A 19,035-nucleotide genomic window follows, 5' to 3' on the forward strand; every position below is an offset into this window, starting at 1 on the left:
AATGGCTTTCAGACAAAAGGTGCCTGGTATGGCCAGTGTCGCTTTCTAGCAAAATATCAGTCACCAGTTTTGGAGCTGAAAGCACAGATTAATAGGAATTAACTAGGTCTCCAGCTGGCTGGACTAAGCAAGCCAGGAGCAGTCCCTTTAAATATGGTGTTGGACTCTTTAATCCATGCTGTTTCTCTACAAATAAGAGGCTCCTGTTTGCTTTCTGACTATGCTCTTGGCTTTGCTTCTCTCCTGTTTCGGGACTCAACTGTTCAAAACCTAAACACGACATACATTTCTAGTTGCAATGAACCAAAACCAGCTTCAGCAGTTTGATAATTACGGCTTAGATTAAACCACCATCTATGCTATTTTTAGCTTAAAGTGAAGATTATATGGTGGAGTCTATTATTTTAGGTTTATCTCCAGGGACATTATTATTTCTAGCAAAACTACATTTAACGTAATTTTTAGACTCAGAAGTTCATAGTTATTCTTGTTTTTAAACCTTTGCGGGTTTTGAACACAGCAGAAACATTAACATCAAGCACATTTTGTTTGATGCACGCAGGAATAATTTAACAGTCTATTAGTAACTCTAACTTCAAAACAGTAAAGAGTGAAATTCCTGCTCCACTGAAGTGAATGGGAGTTTTGCCACTGACTTCAATGGAGCCTGGATTTCACTCCAAATATTTTACCCATGTTGTTTCTACACACAGAGAAAACTTCACATGCTAGGAAGAAAGTTCCAGCAGTATTCCTCCAATGCAAATAAGCCCGTCTAAAGTTCTCATTCCTAAAAGTTAGGAAAGGAAGAGCTATGTACCATGAAGCAAGGTATGTAAGCTTGCTGGAAATCTTCCAGAGGAAAGTTTGCCCAGAAATGCCAGTTTAGAAGGCTTGTGGGCATGCAACAATCATGTTAACTTTTCTAATGGAAACAAGGCAGGTTTCCAAGGTTTCTTTCAGCTTGCCTGCCCTGTGACTGCCACAATGCTAAGAATCAAAGTTGGGTCCTTTGGGTTTCTGCTCTGTCAGGGCTTCTATGAGATGGGACTTGGCAGCCCTCCCATTCTGGCAGCTTCCTGAACAGCCTCCTGGTCGGCACTTCAGCTGTTCCACTTAAGAAGGGTGAAAACAAACCATCTTCCTGAGTTTCCAAGTGTTTTAGGCTCCCTGATTTTATCTCTTCCAGAAAAGGCTAGTGTTTGGTCCAGAGCTGTTCATTAAGAAATGCTTTAGCTTTCTGATTAATGTCATTTATTCTTTGTTAAATTTGTTGAAAGTGGGTTTTTTTGTTGGCAAACAAGGGCAATGTTACTAATAAGTACATTCCTGCCTTTACCTTTATTTTAAACCTGACCTAATGAAAGATATCTGCCTAGGAGAAATGCTGAGGCTAACATTCATTACTTAGCTTTGACTTTGCAGGGGTGTTTGAGGCATGTAGAATGTATTCTTTATAAAGACAGTCAGAACTCACATCTCAGAGTTATTTACAGGCTTCTTCCAAAATCCATTCAATTCTTACATGTGTGAAAACTGACACCTTTTGGAATCATTCCTGATTTCTTAGCAGAAATTCTTTTAAAAAGTTAAGCATAAAGGAATTGAGCCTGAGCTATTGGTATAACGCAAAGGAGCTCTGCTAAGTCAAAAGAACTATACCGGTTTATATTAGCTTGGGATCTGGCCTCAAGGTACATAGGCAACCTCTACTGGCCTCTCTGTGATGAGTTTCTGATAGAATGAAACCAGTAACACCTTTGGAGCCTGTTTTAATTGGCAGTGCAGAACTTTTCCCAGCATCTACTTTACCTTACAATGACTCACTTGAGGAAAGGATTAAATAACCTGCAGGACTAAGGCATACCCTAGCATGCTAACACAGTCTTTTCTGAAGTTCAAGGGTCTCCAGCTACATCAAAGGGATCAGTTTTTCCTAAACACATAGTAAATGTAATGCCATGCTGATTCTTTTCACTAATGAATAGTCCCCGTCCTTTTAACAGAAATAAATCGGACAGAGCATTATGTGTTTGTACTAAACAGCAGTGCAAGTCCTGATTCAGTATTTTTCATTTTCTTTGTGATCATCTAATCTTACCTGCTATTCAGGAGTTCACATGGAATTAGAAGCAGATAATCAGTCCCTTGAAATATTTTGCCTTAGGAAGGAGTTCTATTCTTACAAGAACAGATCTTGAAAAAAGAGCCCGTAAGAATGGCTTTTAGATTAGAAGTAGGAATGTCAAAATGGCACTATGTTACTGTAGGTAGTTAGGGCTTGGCGGCCAGAAGATGTCGCGCTGTACGGAAATATAGAGCCCCTCTCCAGATAGCCAATAGCGTTTAGCTTATGACGTAAGCAGACGGAAGTGACGTTGTAAACCCAAGCTATATAATGCCACGCCACTTATCAATAAACACCATTTGCCATCCGTCACGTTGGTGTCTGTGAGCTGATGGCCCGAGCGGCCTGGGGTTGGTCGCCGTGCCGTTCCTGAACCAGGTTGCCATGCCTCCGAAGGCAACACGTTACCCTGCAAATCCACTGCCCCCTGTGCTCTCCGAGTCATAACTGTCCATTTTATTAGGAGCAACAAACACATGCTCCGTGTTACCCTTTACACTGCAAAGCCAGCAGAGCCATTACAGATGAGTAAGGCTCGATTTCCCTTTACGCTGTTACTACCACAGTCCCTAGCTCCATTCTAAACAGGGTAAATTTCAGCCTTCAGTTCATCACATTCTCCTCCTGAAGACAGTGAGATTCCACAAAGGCAAGTAAGAACAGCTTAAGATTGTCAGCTCTTAAACTCCTTTCATTCTATGTTTATTCAGAGTAAGCACAATGGGACACTGGTTTCACACTCCAGCTTCTTTTCTAAAATAAATAATGCATTGGTTATCAGTCAAAGACACTAAGGCATCACCAAAAGAGTCCTGCAGCATATTCATTGTTGCTTATCATACATGAGTCCAGAAACAAGCTGCCTGACCAGTTTGATTTCTGACTGTTAACATAATCACAGCAAGACAAATTTTATGAGGATTCACAGGGAGGCAGCAACAACAGATCTCTTTGATGCTGTTTTTTGTAGAATGGAACTTTAAAGTAGCATTGATATGAATAAAAAGTAGTATGCAGTCTCTCAAAGCCCTGGCCTCTCTGAAGTCTGTGCTCCTTTCCAGGACACTATTCTCCGTCAGAGTCTATGCAGCAATCAGAACTGGGTAAGGATGCCAGAATTACACTCTGGGCCTGAGCTGGCCAGTTTCTTGTGTAACCCTTTTTAGCATTTTTTGCTAAATTATGCAATTAAAAGCCATTTGTTTTCCCAAGCAATGCTAAATAAATGCACTTGCTTTGTTTGTTTCAGTCATTAGTGGAGCTTCTCCCCTAGACAGTTAATGCAACTAAACTGCTCTGTTTATCCTTGGTGCGTTTTCCAGTGTTTCCTGTTATTCTTTAAAAGCCCGAGCCAACGTGCACCAAAGCCTGTGGAAAGGCTCCTACTGCCTTCAGTGCACTGTGCATTGCACCTCCAAGTTCTCAAGGTCATGTACACAAATCTTCATAGAACCACTGATGATTCTCAACAGGTTTCCTATTAAAAGCCCCAAATCCAAGTTAAAGGATAGTGCCAAGGGCTGAGGGAAACTGATTTAGGAGATGCTTTAAATTTTTTCAATAGCTGCAACTTTGTGGCTGGTAATAGACCACTTGAGAAATCCTCAGAATTACTATCACCCACTCCCGCTCTGATGAGGAGAAATTATGAAGTAGGGGCAAGAGGCAAGTTTGATAGAAAATACCATCAGCAGTAAAAGAAGAGCTTTTCTTCAGAAAAAGGCAGAAAGAGGGTAGCAAGTGTAAGAAAGAATTATGAAGAAGGAAAGCCTGAAAAAAACACACCCAGAAGTGGAAACACCATGAGCTGCTACAATCCCTCCGTTTCAAATAAACCCTTCAGCCGGCTGTTACTAGGAGTTTCTCCGTAACATCCCTGTGAAAGCCAAACCATTCCATTTGTCTGCAAATAATTCAGGGTGAGTCAGATGCTGGTTTACTTTAGAAACAAGTGACAGTGAGGACTAGCAATGCTACCCAAGGCAACCTGGCTGTCACCCCAGCTGCCTATTAAACTTCTGCATGACACACAATTGATTGCTCTCCACACAACTGGCACTAACCTCAAAGACACCATTTCTCCAAAGGACAGTGAGGCTGTCCAGATACCAAGAAGGAAATGATGACAGTGGTCTGTCTCTCACTTCTACAGAGAAGGACATCAAAGGGAGACCCTTTCTCTTCCTGAAGAACCAACCCACAAATGGCTGCAACTGTGGAAGCTCAGCAAGACTTTAAAAAGGATGAGCTCCTTTAGGGCCACTTGCCTGCAGAACAACGTGGACTCAAAGAACTGAGCAAAGGGCACTACAGTAATGTCACAAAAACAGAGGGGGACAGGAGAAGGTAGCAGTATCTCTTGCTCCAAGTGTAAAGCTCAGCGGGGCCACTAAGGTTTTTACATTCCTGACTGATCTTTGTTTGCTGGAAAACATGTTTTTTCTACCTGTGTTTGTAACAGATGCCTTAGCTTGCAGCTGTTCTCTAAAAGGCTTTGTTTCTGCAAGGCAACAGTGAATTGCTAAGAGCTATACACAGTACGAGGAATTGCATTTTCACAGGAGCATATGAAAACAGTCATTCCTTGAGACCTAGCTTGCCATGACTCACCCAGAGGTAATCTAGTATGAACTGCAAAGCCAGGATTTAGCACAAGATCTCTTTCTAAACCCCACTGGAGAAATATAAATGCAAAGAGATGGCGGACTGGGCAACATCCTTGCATAGAGTGAGAGGGAAGGAAGAAGGGGAGCTGTAATTTATCTGCTCTGGCACTTCAGTGTGGGCAGGATGACAGTACCCCATGGAAAGCCTGCTATTTAGACATGCTGTGGGCACAAACGTCATCTGTTTATCCATATGAAGGACATAACTGAAGGACAAAATTTCTCCCCCTTCCCACTTCCTATTGGGTCTCAATGAATGGTTGAGAAGGGAGTCCTGTCTCTATAGTTCATCCAATCTCAATCACAGAGGAAGATGCTGGTGTGGAAGGAGGTTATACAGGGTGCATGGCTGACAGCTGAGAACATTAAACATGGCCATTAAACTCAAATCACTATAGGTCACTAAGCAGAGAACATACATCAACAGTTCTCAGCAGCTACTGTCTTGGGCTGGATTTGAACCAGCAACTTAGAAGCGGGAGACAGTATATCACACAATCAAGCCTGTGAGCCGTCCAGTCCCAAATCGAGTTCAATGTTAGGAATTTTTATTAACATTTGAAATTGAAGCTGCATCACTGGAAAGATGCCTACTTCTGAACTGGTTCAACATGTTTAACATTTCAATATAAAATGCTGATATCTTGCAAGTTACGAGGTTTCCAACTAGTTGAGAATAAAGGCATAACGGAGGCAGAAGTTAAATGGGGTTGCTCATTAGAGCTGGAAATTTAATAGGAGCTGCAGTGCAAAATGAGGACAGTAAGTTTAAGAGTGATTTAGGAAGGTGATGCATTTGCAAAGCAACCGAAGAGAGGCAGAGACAGCCAGAAGGGTCGGAAGGCAGTCCAAGTGAGGCTTGGATGGAGGGCAAACTAACAAATGCTGAGGAAACACTGAGGTGAGCTGAGCTGGGGAGGAGGCAACGAAACAGCTTGCGTAACATTCTTACAAAAACAAGGGTCACTAAGACTGTTCGCTTAATGGAAAACAGGCTTTTTCACCTTGCGCTTTTCAAACATGTAAATGCAGTTGCTTAAATATAACTTGACTCTTTCAGAAGCTGTCAGGAGGTACTTTGGGAAGCTGTGATGAAGACAGGGAGAAGACCCTATTTAAAGCATTTGAAGAAAAAAAAGATGGTCATTGTGTACATAACATTATCCAGAACAGGGGTGTTCAGGATGGGTGCTGAAGTATTGTTGTTTTTTTTATCAGGAGAGATGACATTTAAAGGGAGCCATGACTACTGGACTCTTGTTTTCATAACCAAGTTTATGTCACTCTCCAATAATGAAGTAACCAGATATTTTATATGGTTATCTACTCATCAAACAGCCACGAAGTCAACAACAGCGAGTGAGAACACATGAACGCCTATGGTGAATAACAGTGTGGAAAGCTGTGGTTTATTCAGCTGCATGACAGATCCAGCTCTTTATGATATGGTTTTCATTTAAAAAGAATTAGTTCTTTTGCCATGGAATCTGGAAGGAAGCAAGTATGAGTTTGTGCCGCAAGGGACAGATAGCACACGTGAGAGACTGGCATGGCGAGAATAGGCAGTGTGGCCTTTTACTCACTCAAACATTTCGTCTAAAAGCTTGCTGCTCGCGTGATCCTAGATACCTGTAACAGAGCTGGCTAAACCCCACTGACATCACAGAATCATAGACTCTTTTAGGTTGGAAAAGACCTTTAAGATCATTGAGTCCAACTGTTTAACCCAGCACTGCCAAGTCCACCATTAAACCATGTCCTTAAACACCGCATCTACACATCTTTTAAATACCTCCAGGGACAGTGACTCAACTGCCTCCCTGAGCAGCCTGTTCCAATGCTTGACAACGCTTTCGGTGAAGAATTTTTTCCTAATATCCAATTTAAATCTCCCCTGGCGCAACTTGAAGTCATTTCCTCTTTTTTCTATTGCTTGTTACTTGGGAGAAGAGACCAACACTAACCTCACTACAACCTCCTTTCAGGTACTGTGACAGTCCTTTTATATGACTTGATCAAAGCTGGGCCAAGGCCATGAAGAGCAGGGTGAATCATCTTACGATCTTCTCCCCAGCAATAATATCCCATGCTCACACTATTGACTACTTTTTCCAGCAGACATTTCCTCATGTGATTCTCTTTCCCAAATCCTTGCCTCTTTTGCAGAGTGGCTGATTCACAGCAGAGCAGGCATTGCTTGACATATTGCAAGATATTTAGTAAGATGAAAGAAGCCAGGTGCGATGCAACCAAACATGATGGTCTGTCTCCACTGTATCTGATTTGTAGGATGTGGTCCCAGGATAGCAACCTTTTCTGGAAACAGCTTCAGTGTTTCTGGTAAGAATCAGCAGGTCCTGAGACTGCAAGGGGAGTGGTGTACCTTGTGGCAGAAAAAGGAGTACTCCACCAAATACAAAGTCCTAGAAAAATCTAAACATGATCAATATATGTACAAATAAACTTTGCAGAAACTCTGCAATGAAGAGGTAGCATTACCTCAGGAAAACACCCTTCCTCCTTCTGATCTTAATGCTCACACCTTTCCAAGTCCCATGTAGTATCTAATGCAAATATTTAAACATGAGAGCTGTCAACCTCTAGCTCCAGCAATACACATTCAGATTCAGAAAGGACTGGGATTACACAGCGTAGTGTAAACTATTCAGTACCAACTCAGCACCGGCGGGGTCCTGTCCTGTTTAGAATCCTAACTAAGTTACAACGCTCAGTTATCAGGGATGAGTGTGTAATGGCTGCAACAGCCCACCCCCCCACTGCACAAGGACTCAAAAGTGGCCACAGCAGTCCACTCATTGTGCTGATGCAGCAGGGGCTCACCTGAGCCTACACGGGCAATGGAGATTTGGGAAAGGCTCATGCAATGAATCCAGTTACATGACTACTGCCCAACATCACATGGGAATGACTGTCCAGGACTAAAAATGCTCTTTCTCTGCCCTCACACCCTCCCAAAGGATCAGGAGCTCAGCACAGTTATGCTTATGGTAACAATTTCACTATCTTTCGTGATCAGAGCACACAATGGCTTCCATTCCAGCCTTTGTTTTTTTGGCTCTGTGGGCCTCAACATCACACAAATGTAGATTCCTGGCCCCTTCGCATCCCTAGAGCACTACCCTATCTCCACATCATCCAACCAGATGCTCAGCACTTCTAAACCCTTTCACATGCTTTGATACATGCCAGCAACAACGCAGAGACAACAGGTTTCTGACACAGCAGTATTGGTAAGAGTGAAGGCTTGCTTTAACAGTCCAATCCCTGTGGAAAAGGTGAACACAGATATATCAAAAACCACTCATTGTAAAACATGCATCAGTGACCCTTTACAGGGAATCACTTCTCTCAAGCTATCAATGAAGAGACACTGGCTGCCTGTCATGGTCACAGCTGAGCTATGACCCTAAAGCAAGAATAAAGTTACCTGAGGGCCAAAGGGTAACGTCTCCACAAAAATGTATGCACTAAGCTGTCTCCTTGCCCTCCAGAAGATTTCATCCACTTCTTGGACATAAAAAATGCTCTCTCTTGCTTCAGTCTGGTTTCAGAAAACAGAGAATTGTTGCGGAAGGTGCACACTGACTATGAATGAAACAGTGGTGGGCAGAGAAAAGACTGCTCATTTCTTTTTTCTGGTGAGCAGAGGCTGCTGTGCTCCATCTGTAGCTCCTTGTATGCAGAAAGCACCCTGGTGCATCACAGAAGTAACACGCTGAAGGGTAACAAGCTGTTTGCTTTCAGCACTGCCTGAAGTGGATGGGAACAAGACCTCAGGAAATGTGACATGCATTTCCTCAGAAGATGAAAAGGGAATATAAATTGTAGGGTAGAAAAAAGACAAAACCCTGGGATAGCTGGGTGGGATTTCCCACCCACTAGGGAAGAGAGACAAAAGCTCAGTAAGAACGGCTGACAGGTCTGTCACTCAAAGCGTTAGCAACCTAAGGAGAAGCTCTTGCATGCAATCACTTGAGTGCACTTTTCCAAAACTCCTGTGAAACCAGTGAAAGCCTCCAGTCAACTACATTAATGACGGAGCATCAAACCTGAATGAAGAGATGCAAGACAAGACATCCTTAAAAGAAATGCAAGGAGAAGCGAGAAATGACGGAGCACATTTGCCAAATATGTGCAACCCAAGTAACCACAACTGTCCCACACTCTACCCCATCAGGAAGCCACCCACTTTCAAGCACTGGGGGAAGCAGGGCAGCCTGGGGAATGCACTGTAGGAGTCAGGAATGCTGGCTGCCTTCCCCAGGCTGGAAGATGAATTTTCCATTCCTGGAGGTGATAATGAGGAGATGACCAACATCAAAAGACAAAAAAGGTGTGAAGTAACTGTAATATATATAAATTCTTCCAGCATCAAGCCTTCTGACGTCCCCAGACAAGCCAGTGGATATACGCTTTATGGTTTCCAGAGGACCAGAAGTCCTTTTCACAGAAATATTTTTCAGCCTTTTTGATTCTTCTTTCATGGTCTATGTTGCCAACCACTGTGGGTTGCAGACACAGTGCAAGAAGAAATCCATCCTATGTGACCCTCTTACAATGATTGACGGGTGACTGTAGTGGACAGTAACAAACCTGCGTGGTCTCTTTTGCTTGGAAAAATAAAAAAAACCACAATCTGTCTAGAAAAAAGTTGCACAGGAGATGCATGATCCAGTTCTATTAGTTGCAGATATAATCTAGCAATGGATCAATCTGCAGTAGTTCAGCTGAAGACATGCTTCAGCTGAAGATGTTTGCTATAAGGACATGGCATTTTCAGTGGTATCCTTGTCACAGCCACTTCCATCACTCAGGAGTGCTCTTCATCCTTATGGAAACTTTGTTTCCCATAATGCTCCTCCTATATACCAGCTCCCTAAACTCTTGGGATTTTTTATAATGTTGCAGCTGGGAAAATAATTCATAATACCAGAACCATCTGGCCTTGGCTGTTCATAAATGATTTTAAAAGCTGAGCACACTATCTCACTTAGTCTCACTCATTTGATCAGCAGGGAGAGACTTGATACCAAACAGGAACGTTGCAAATTATGGCTTGGTATCAAAACAATTTGGAAATTATATGTTCAGACCAATACTGAAGTGAAATTCTTTGGGTAGTGGGTGTGCCTGGCTGCCTACAAACCTCAAGGCTAATGAAGCCAAGTTTGCTTTCATATTGTCTAAGAATGCCACATGAAGAAAGTAAAAAGCAACTTGAAAAGAGACTCTTTCTTTGAATAACTTTGGCTTGAAATGTTAATGTGAAGACAAATTACAGAGAAATTACAAAGAAAAGCAATCTGCAATTTTATCAAAATTTGTCCATTGATGACCATGGTGCCTCGTGATGAGTACTAGGGAAGAGTTATGCCCTCTTGGACTAAATCTATCCCATGTTACATTGCAAAAAGCTTTACTTGAGATAAAGGAGGCACTAGACAGGAAAGAATTCACCCATTGAAAGGTGCTAGCGGTTGTGTTTTCCAGAGGAAGAAAGGAAGCTGTGCTTTTCTTTTGAAGGAAAAATACTTTTCCTTAATATAAAGACTACCTAAACTAAGAAGCAAACTGTTTCTAGGGAGCATTTCTTTATCCTGTCTAGTTTTACGGTGTATAATTAAAAGTTATATTGAAAACACTAGATTAGAAACCTGCCACTTCATTAGCTATCTCCAGAGTGATGCCAGCAAACAGCAGGGTGGTAGGAAGGGAGCCCAGCTGGTGGCAGGTGGAAGAGACAGGCAGGCTTTGGACTCACTGGCACGTGACAGCAGCTGCCAGAGGGCAGACATCAGTAATTTCTGAAAGGTCAAACTGTCCTATATGAGGATAAGATCTGGTATACAAAATGAGTGTCTCAGTGCACTTATTTTTAAGGCTTAACAGCCTAAGCTAATTAGAGCCCAGTAGAAAGGAAACTTTTCAAGCAAGTGAGAATATAGCATTATGATCAGACTCCTTTTGCTTTGATTTGTTTTACCTAAAGATGAACAAAAGCAGAAAACTAAGAATACTGTAGGATATTCTTCTCTTTTTTGGAAACTGGGGTTCAAGTAAAGACACAGATGACAAAACTCCCTGCTGGTTGGATCCCACCATGGAAAGAGGCCCAGCATCTGATGTAGGGAGGATTTTGCAAATGGGAAGGGATCTATAAGAACAAAGACCACCTGTTTATTTAGTTTGTCTAGTAAACTTTTTGCTGAATTTTATTCCCCACACACCTGCTGGCCAAAAGGCAGCCAACAACCTTGTTCCACTACAGTGCAGCCTTCCACTGACATAACAGTAAAGGGAACCACATTTCTAGAGGCAACAACTTTTCCACTGGCATTGCTGCTGCTGAGTTACTACCAAAAGCTTTTCCAAGTGACAGTCTGGGATTTATCACCTTCCCCAGCTCTGCAGTCATTTTCACCTGGAACCTGCTGAACTCAGCAGGCCAGGCAGACAGCATGGGTTACAGACTATTGGAACCCAACTGCTAATGGAAAAGTAAATATTTCGGCTAGATCACTGCCCTTGTATTAAAGCAAATGATTATTTGGTAAATGGCACTTGCAAACCTAATGTTTCCTGTGTTGGTGTGTACTGTAGAGGTTGCACAATGGGGACTTTTACTGTCCCTGTGTTTTGGGTCACTGGGTGCACAAGGCTATTGCCAGCAAAGCCAATGAAGTATGAAACCAGAACCCTTGTAGCAAGAAGCATACGCAAGATTTGCCAAATCATTATGGTTCAGCTATTTAACATGGCCTTGGCTTACTCAGCAGAATAAGTCTTCAAAAAGAAAGACATGGCTGGCAAAGCCACAAAGCTATTGATTAAACGAAAATTGTGTTGTCTGGGAGTTTCTAAATGATTGTCATTTGCCTGCTTGGTGCAGTTTTATTATGTTAACTAAAGCTGTACAAGATGGTCAAAAACAAAGAAATTAGAGAGACTGCAAGAGAATGTTGCTTCACTAGGGATTACACAGACATCCTTCACAAAGCATAGAGTAAAACCATAGAAACCCTTGCCCAGAACCACACTAATGCTTGCCACAATAGTCCAGAAAGCAATGGGAGGTAGACATTCCCACGCCCAGTTCCAATGTAGTCACACTCCAATACTGTAAATAAACTATCCAACTTGAAAGATACAAGGCTGAGAAAGAGGGAAAGTACCCCACCGCCACGCTACGATTAGCAGGTTCAGTAACTGTAACAGTAACCTGTAAATATCTTGCAGTTTTACATAAAACTAAAAGACCCATCTGAAAAAACAGGCCTATTATCCAAAGTCTGGCACATGATACTACTCGAACCTCTCCATTTTTCCTTCCCAATCTTCTTTACCTCTGTGTGATTTTCCCCTATGTGATATCCTACTGTCATTGCAAAACCAACTTGCCCAGACAAGATTAATACAACAGCAATGTTTTACTTCTGGGATTCAAATTAACTTACTCAGGTATCATGTACTGTATTATGTTGGGCAAACAAACCTTTTGTTCAGTGGTGCTCCATCACTACCTCTTCCTCAGGCCAAACCATCCATGCTTGCAGTCTACACTGATTTTTCTTATTTACATATGTTTAGATCTATATCTGCCTTTGATCTCTGCTTCCTTTTGACTAACTTAGGACAGTTTTCAGAAAGCTATTATCAAGCTAATAATATCAAGCTACTTAGGTACTTTTTCTTTTTTGGTCTAAAACAGATCCTTCAGTGTATTACCAAAAGTGGAAGAAGCATGTCCTGAAACTTTAGGCTATACCCAGTTCTCTCTCAAAACCAGAATATGATATTAAATAACTGCTTTGACTAGATCATACTGATTTTGATGTACCAGAATATGATATTAAGTAACTGCTTTGACTAGATCATACTGATTTTAATGTATATATGACATTGTTGCATTACGTCCTTTTGGAGTTGTACAGAGAAGGGCAACTTAACTGTGAAAATGTGCTTGCAATTATCGGTGGAAGAAGAATGAAACCTGGGAGGAGGGGAACAAGAAAAGGGAGCCTGGGAACAGAGAGAGACATTCCACAACAGATTTACAACACAAATGGCAGAAAATAAAATTAGCAACTCCAGGGTGGGTACGGACTGTTGCCAGCATTTTTGGCCAGCCTCAGGGTATGTCTACATGGCAGCCAGTCATTCCCAGTAACCCTGAGACTGCAATACACTGGAACAGTGACATGCTCCTGTGAGATTTAAAATGGACAGTGCTGGCACTAGTAGAATATAGCTGCGGCAGTAACTGCCTGTATCAAACTACCCAGCTACTCAGCAAGTCTTGCTGCAGCAACACAGTGACTAGTAGCTGAGCTTGCTAGAGTAAAGCTTGCATGGAATTGCCTCTGGCTCCAGTCCTCCTCGAGATCCAACTGACCTTGATTCTCAACCCCTCCAAATGCAGACATGGGAGTTCCAACACATTGTCTTTTGCAGCATGGTCAAAAAAGCCACACAGCATTTTTACAAAAGCATGGAGGGAACTGTGCCATAGCTCTCCACCACAAGATAGAATCTACATCCAAACTGCCAGCAGTGCCACTGGAGAGGTTTATCCAGTTACAAGACGGATCCTGTCAGTCACAGGCTGCACCCTGAGCCATCACATAGCTGGACACTACCCTACAGGCCCACAAGATGGGCATCTCTTTGCAAGGTCTCTCTCTAGTAAAACTTCCATGCACAGGAGTGAATAAGATGTGTGTGAGCATGTGTTAAGTTAGGATCTTTAACTACATGATGAAATACTACCTTGTTTATAGAAGTTTAGCCTCATTTGAGGGACAGAGGGATTAGAGTTAAAATTGAAATTGAAGCTGTCCAGATAACCCTGAAACTTTGGTGCTTCTACATGTTTGATTCTGCAGCTTTAGTAAAGTTGGTTTTAATGCTTTTGGGAGGTAAGAAGTAATCTGGGAATTGCTTCCGGGCCATTAATTGGTGTACTTTTGCAATAGCAATGAAGAAAATGTTTCACAGAAATCAGATCCTGCCTGGTAAAGGTGGGACTAACTCTTGCCTCTGCTACACTTCAAACAGCAGTTGCAAGGTCTGCCTTCTTTTCTTGACCGATCTCGCTGTCAGCACCTTAACACTCACCTACTGGTTGCTTTGCTTACACTTCCGAAAACCAGCTCTTCACAAATGCTGTAAAGAAATCCTTGTATTTGCCATCACTAAAATGCAGATGGTCAAAAGAGCAACACTGAACAGAAGAAGCAGCACAGGTGGGAGCTTTTTTGAAAAATAGGGTTAATGTTTAAAGTCAGCCAGCATAGAAACTACACTCAGCTGCCTACATTGGTAGAGCCATGCATTCAAGGCTAGACTATGGTGAGCTGCTCTAAAAAAGAGAGGGTTGTTACTTTTTTTTTTAAAAAAAAACAGCTTCTTAGCTCCCACATCCTGCACCTAAATGTTATAATCCCAGGGTAAAACGAGAGAATTTGTAGCAAAGGTCCCTCCATTTTTATATCATTTCCAGAACCACTCCTCTTGCAGACCACTATGATTCCACTGGAATCACAAAACAGACTGCTTAAGAAAAAAAAGCAGTTTTACATTAGCACAGTGGGCACTCTGCAGCACTACCTGAATGCTCAGATCTGGGTCCCATTTACTACTGTGGTCCTCCGCTTCCATGTGAAACTTTTCATTTTTAAAATGCATTCTGACCAAATCTTTATACATTGCAGGGTGCAGGAGAAAGGGGACTGTTAATTTCCTGTTTGGTTCTTAGGAATTAAGCTTATATGCCTGCACCACACTGACCTACCTGGCATTGCCAGTGTAAGTTGTCACTTACTTCAGGGCATTATTCTGTACCTTTTGGATCTGCTCAAGACACTTTCCCCTCCAGCCTGCAATATTTTCATTTTGCCTTACAACTGTTTGCATGACAGACTCTCTCTGCTGGGTGCTGCACTAGACAGATCAGGGAGGTAAGTTTATTCACACATCTATTAGCATAAATATTAGGCCACAAAGGCAACATCTAGAGAGTGCTTTTCCTTTACCTGCAATACCACTATTGCTTGAGACACACCACAAAGGCCATATTTAATTATGCAGCAAATATTTATGTACTCTAAAGTAATTTTAAGAAGCTACATTTATCAATACTTAACATCTAAAGCAAATAATCATACTGGACAGAAACCTGCCAGTTTTAAACTCTTCTCTTGTCTGATTCCAAATCTAGAGCTGTTTGGTTTGTGCACTATAGGCTTTTTACCTTTGGACTCATTTTTGTCCTCATCTGTTTCAGCTTCAAGTTTGAGGCCTTGCGGTTTCAGACTGTTGGCAAGGGACTGCATTTTGCTTATTGTCGGTTGATTTTGATTCACTTTCTTAAGGGCATCTGACACAGCGTGGCTTCTAGCCATACCACCTCCGGCTATTCTCTCACCAACTAGGCAGTGCCAGGTTCCGCTAGCTCATGAATGGGAATCTTCCCTCCTCACCCAAGTCTGCCCCCCATTCCACAACAGGAAAGCCAAGGCTGTTGAAAGAAACAGGAATGGCAACAAAGCTGGCATTGTTGTCCTGAAAAACTACTGGCAACAGCCCACTCACTTCATTGAGGGGATAATGGATATAAGGATGAATCCCAGCTTTTGTTTAAAAAAATTATTTGCCTTTTTCTTTGGAGAATTACTTGAAAATTGTAACAATGTCACTGCTGTAGGCAAAAAGAGAACCAGGGGAGGGGGAAGTAGCACTATTTTTCTAGTAAGTCACAGTTGTTCAGGGTAGTCTTTGGGGTATGAATCTCAGCTCAAGTTCTCACTGGTGCAGTTCATGGAGGAGGAGGGAATCACCATTCAGGATCCCATTGACAACAGCAGGGCATTTTCAAGCTCTTACTGATGGAGTTGCCCTGCCAGTTGAGGAAACATGAGAGTAAGAAAGTGTTCAGCATATTAAGCTGTTTATAATATGAAGACCTTGGACTTATACTTTTTAAGACTTCGGGGACCGCTGTGATCTCTGTGTCTTTCCTTTTGTGTAGATCAGAACACAGTACTCCACCCAGCAATCCTTGGATGAAAACCAAATAACTGTGGTTACATTAAAGTGTGTTATTTTGAAAGACATCTACTATTGATCATGCTAAACGAAGGAACAAGACTTGCTGAGGGTCCTGTCGTGTGGTAAGAAGTTTATGATTTGCAGCCCCATCACACATTTAGTTGTCTCTACCCTGCCTGTTACTTTTTTGTAACAGCAAAATTCTTCTCTTGGACTCTCTGAAGGAAAAATTGTGTCTAAATACAAATGGATGCTCCCTTTGTGTCCATGGACCAAAATTATTGCTCCAGATTTGAAGATATAAATACAACAAACACTAAAAAGTTATATCACTCACCCCATCCTCAAGCAACAACGACTCTATAGGTGAACGCTGAAGATGAACTCTAACCTCACCCTATAAGGTGCGGTTAAGCCTCACCCTAACAGACCTATTTAATGATGTCTCCATGTTTTCACAGTGCAGCTGTTTGTAATAATGTTTTTTTGCAGTGAGTCCAAATGACATTAGTGGCAGATTAGGAATCTGACACATAAATTAGTAATCCATTCACTTTTTCCAAAGTCTACATCAGAAAGTATCTGTGAATGCCAAATTGGGCTTGTGATCTCCACTGACATTTGTTAGTCTTAGGGCAAAAGTAACAAATCTCAGCTTTTCTACACTCATAAAGGAAATCAGCCTTCAATAAAGCTCACAATTATGGCTCTCCAAAATTTATATTTTTGCCAATATGGATGTGAGATCTGATTGGATTTTTTTTTTTCCATTAAGAAACTTGCACTTAGTTTTCCTCGGTTCTCACTTTTGAACCTGAAGCTCATGTGAGCTTCTTTGTCTGTCTCTGCAATGCGTTTCCTTTTTCACTTAAAAACTATAGTTTGTAGGTAAAGTCTGCAAACAATCCTGTTTGCAGAAGACATGCTGAAACAGGACTGCTCAGAGCATCCTGTTGCAGTTCAAAAACAGGAGAATAAGGAGAGGCCTGATACCTATTAAGGTCAATGAAAAGACTCCTGTTGACTTCAAGGCCAGAAGGGCACCAGCAAATTGACCAGATTTTGAAATAAGTAACAAGACCACTGGTGGATGACAGTATAGGGGGATGTTTTTGATGCTCAGGTTGGGTGGTGACAGAGAGTTGGCATTTCCCCCCCTTTGTTTGTATTTGGCATGCTAGGGTTTGATTATGCATGCTTACGGCTGGGCTTAAACAAGGGAAGAGGGGGCAGAAGGGCTGGAGGGCTTGCTTCAGTGTGTGATAGAGAATTGCAACTCATTGTCAAACAAGCTAACCTGGAACATGTCCCCAAAACACCTGTGGCAGCAGAATCGTGCCAACAGCTTCTCTAACTTAACCCAGCTGGCTGCTTCAGTTGGAGCCTTCCTGGTTCATCTGTCTTCTGAAAGCTACCTTCCCCGGACCCAGACACTTTAGGTCCCTAGGCTGGCTCTTACAGACCCTCCACACCTCTCCAGTACCCAAGTACTCTTCCCAGTCCCTTTTGCCTGAGCCTGTTCTAGTCTCTCTGCTCTCAGTAAAATGGCTCATGAGGCAGCTTCGTTAGAAAATGCAGTCTCCTTTGCCTTTTGTCCTCCTTCAACTGTAATTATCATTTAAGCTCTCCATCTCTCCCCACAACAGGATCTAAGACTCTCCTGAAGCAGAAGATTCCCTGCACAATAGCACACCCACTGTCCAAGTCCTCCAAGGTAATGAACCCAAGCCATGCTTTATTAACTCCTTTAGACATCTCATACCCAACTCTCAAAATAGGTTACCAAGATAGAGGCAAGGAAAGAAAACCAGAAAAGAAAGGACATTATGGTCTTACCACCAAAACTGCACTCCGAAAAGAAAATGGAGTTTGCTATTTTCGGCACAGATGGAGAGCTGTATCCCAAAGCATTACATCCCCTATTTATGTTGCAGATTTTTTGCAAGGCATTATTACAAGGAAGCTTGACAGCTCTGCTGAGAAACTTGGCAAACACGAAGGCAGACAAGTCTCACTCTTTTACACAGCTGGATTTTCTGTAGCTCAAGTATTTTTCCCTCTTGCTCTTGGCCCATCCAAAGATGAGTGCTGAATTCCCCTTAACATTACCCTCAGGTTAATTTGTTATTAAGTTTAGGCTCAGTTTAACATCTTGGCATGCAATTTAAATAAAACCAAAACCAAATGTCCTTCATTTCTGTTGAAACCACCCTCGGTTTGGCTCAGCTGCCTTTGGTGTCACTGGAGGGTGAACAGGAGATATATTTTCATCTTGTCATTTTTGGTAGCAATCTAAATATCCTCCATGCAACTTTGAAATATATTGCCATAAAATAATTATTTGTCATGGAATGAAATTGGCCAGAATCTGAACACAACATACTGGCTCTGACTTAGCTGTCAAATACTTGTTACTGTAGGAAAGGAAGACACAGCAGACACATAAAGTGTAGGATTCCAGAGGGTGCAGACAAAACTTATGCACAACTTCTTACTAAAGGAACAATGGTGGGATTTCCCACCTTCCATCCAAGAGTCCAAAGGAAGGAGTACTGAAAATCCCATAGGTACAGCCCTTGCCCCTGTGTATATTTGTCCCTGCTCTAGTTCTATACCTTACACAGTCTAACTGTGACGCAGTGCAACCAGAGTGATGTCAATGGAAAGGGAAAAAGCTCATAAACATTATGAGTAAGTGGATATTACGCTTAGCCTGGAAAGCAGTGGACCTGGATGCTGACCTTTGCATTAACTCATTAACTGCACTAAGGTGATGCAGGTGATTCCTCCAGTCAATTTTGTTTTCCTCAGTCCGCGGGATATTTACAGGGGGCTTTAAAAAAGTTTTCAAAGTCACCTGCAGAAAGTACTCTGTAATCTTATTCTGCAAATTTCTGTCTGACTAGGAATTATATTGTTCTTTGCTTTTTTCCCCGTAGTGTTCAAAGTGTGTTAGTTAGCTTGATTGAGCAGATCAATCAAGGTATATAATTTCTTTCTGTTCATCAAATACTGCTTAAGTGCATTTCCAAAACACTGATGCTTACAATTTCAGCCACAGTAGATTACTTCACATGCAGAGATGAAACCATTACCAAAGTATTTAACTATTAAAATCCTTGACATAGACATGTGAACTTCAGCGAGAATTTAGCAAGTGTAAAGATTTTGAAG

At 42.0% G+C, this 19,035-nt stretch overlaps 1 protein-coding gene across 1 annotated transcript in view; it reads right to left on the reverse strand.

Moving 5' to 3' along the window:
- The window catches only part of ADAMTS17 (ADAM metallopeptidase with thrombospondin type 1 motif 17), a 192,968-nt gene that overhangs the window by 98,111 nt on the left and 75,822 nt on the right, over positions 1-19,035 (reverse strand). The window lies entirely within an intron of this gene.

Source organism: Falco peregrinus, chromosome 1 (assembly GCF_023634155.1).
Source record: "Falco peregrinus isolate bFalPer1 chromosome 1, bFalPer1.pri, whole genome shotgun sequence".
In the NCBI taxonomy this organism is placed as follows: domain Eukaryota; kingdom Metazoa; phylum Chordata; class Aves; order Falconiformes; family Falconidae; genus Falco; species Falco peregrinus.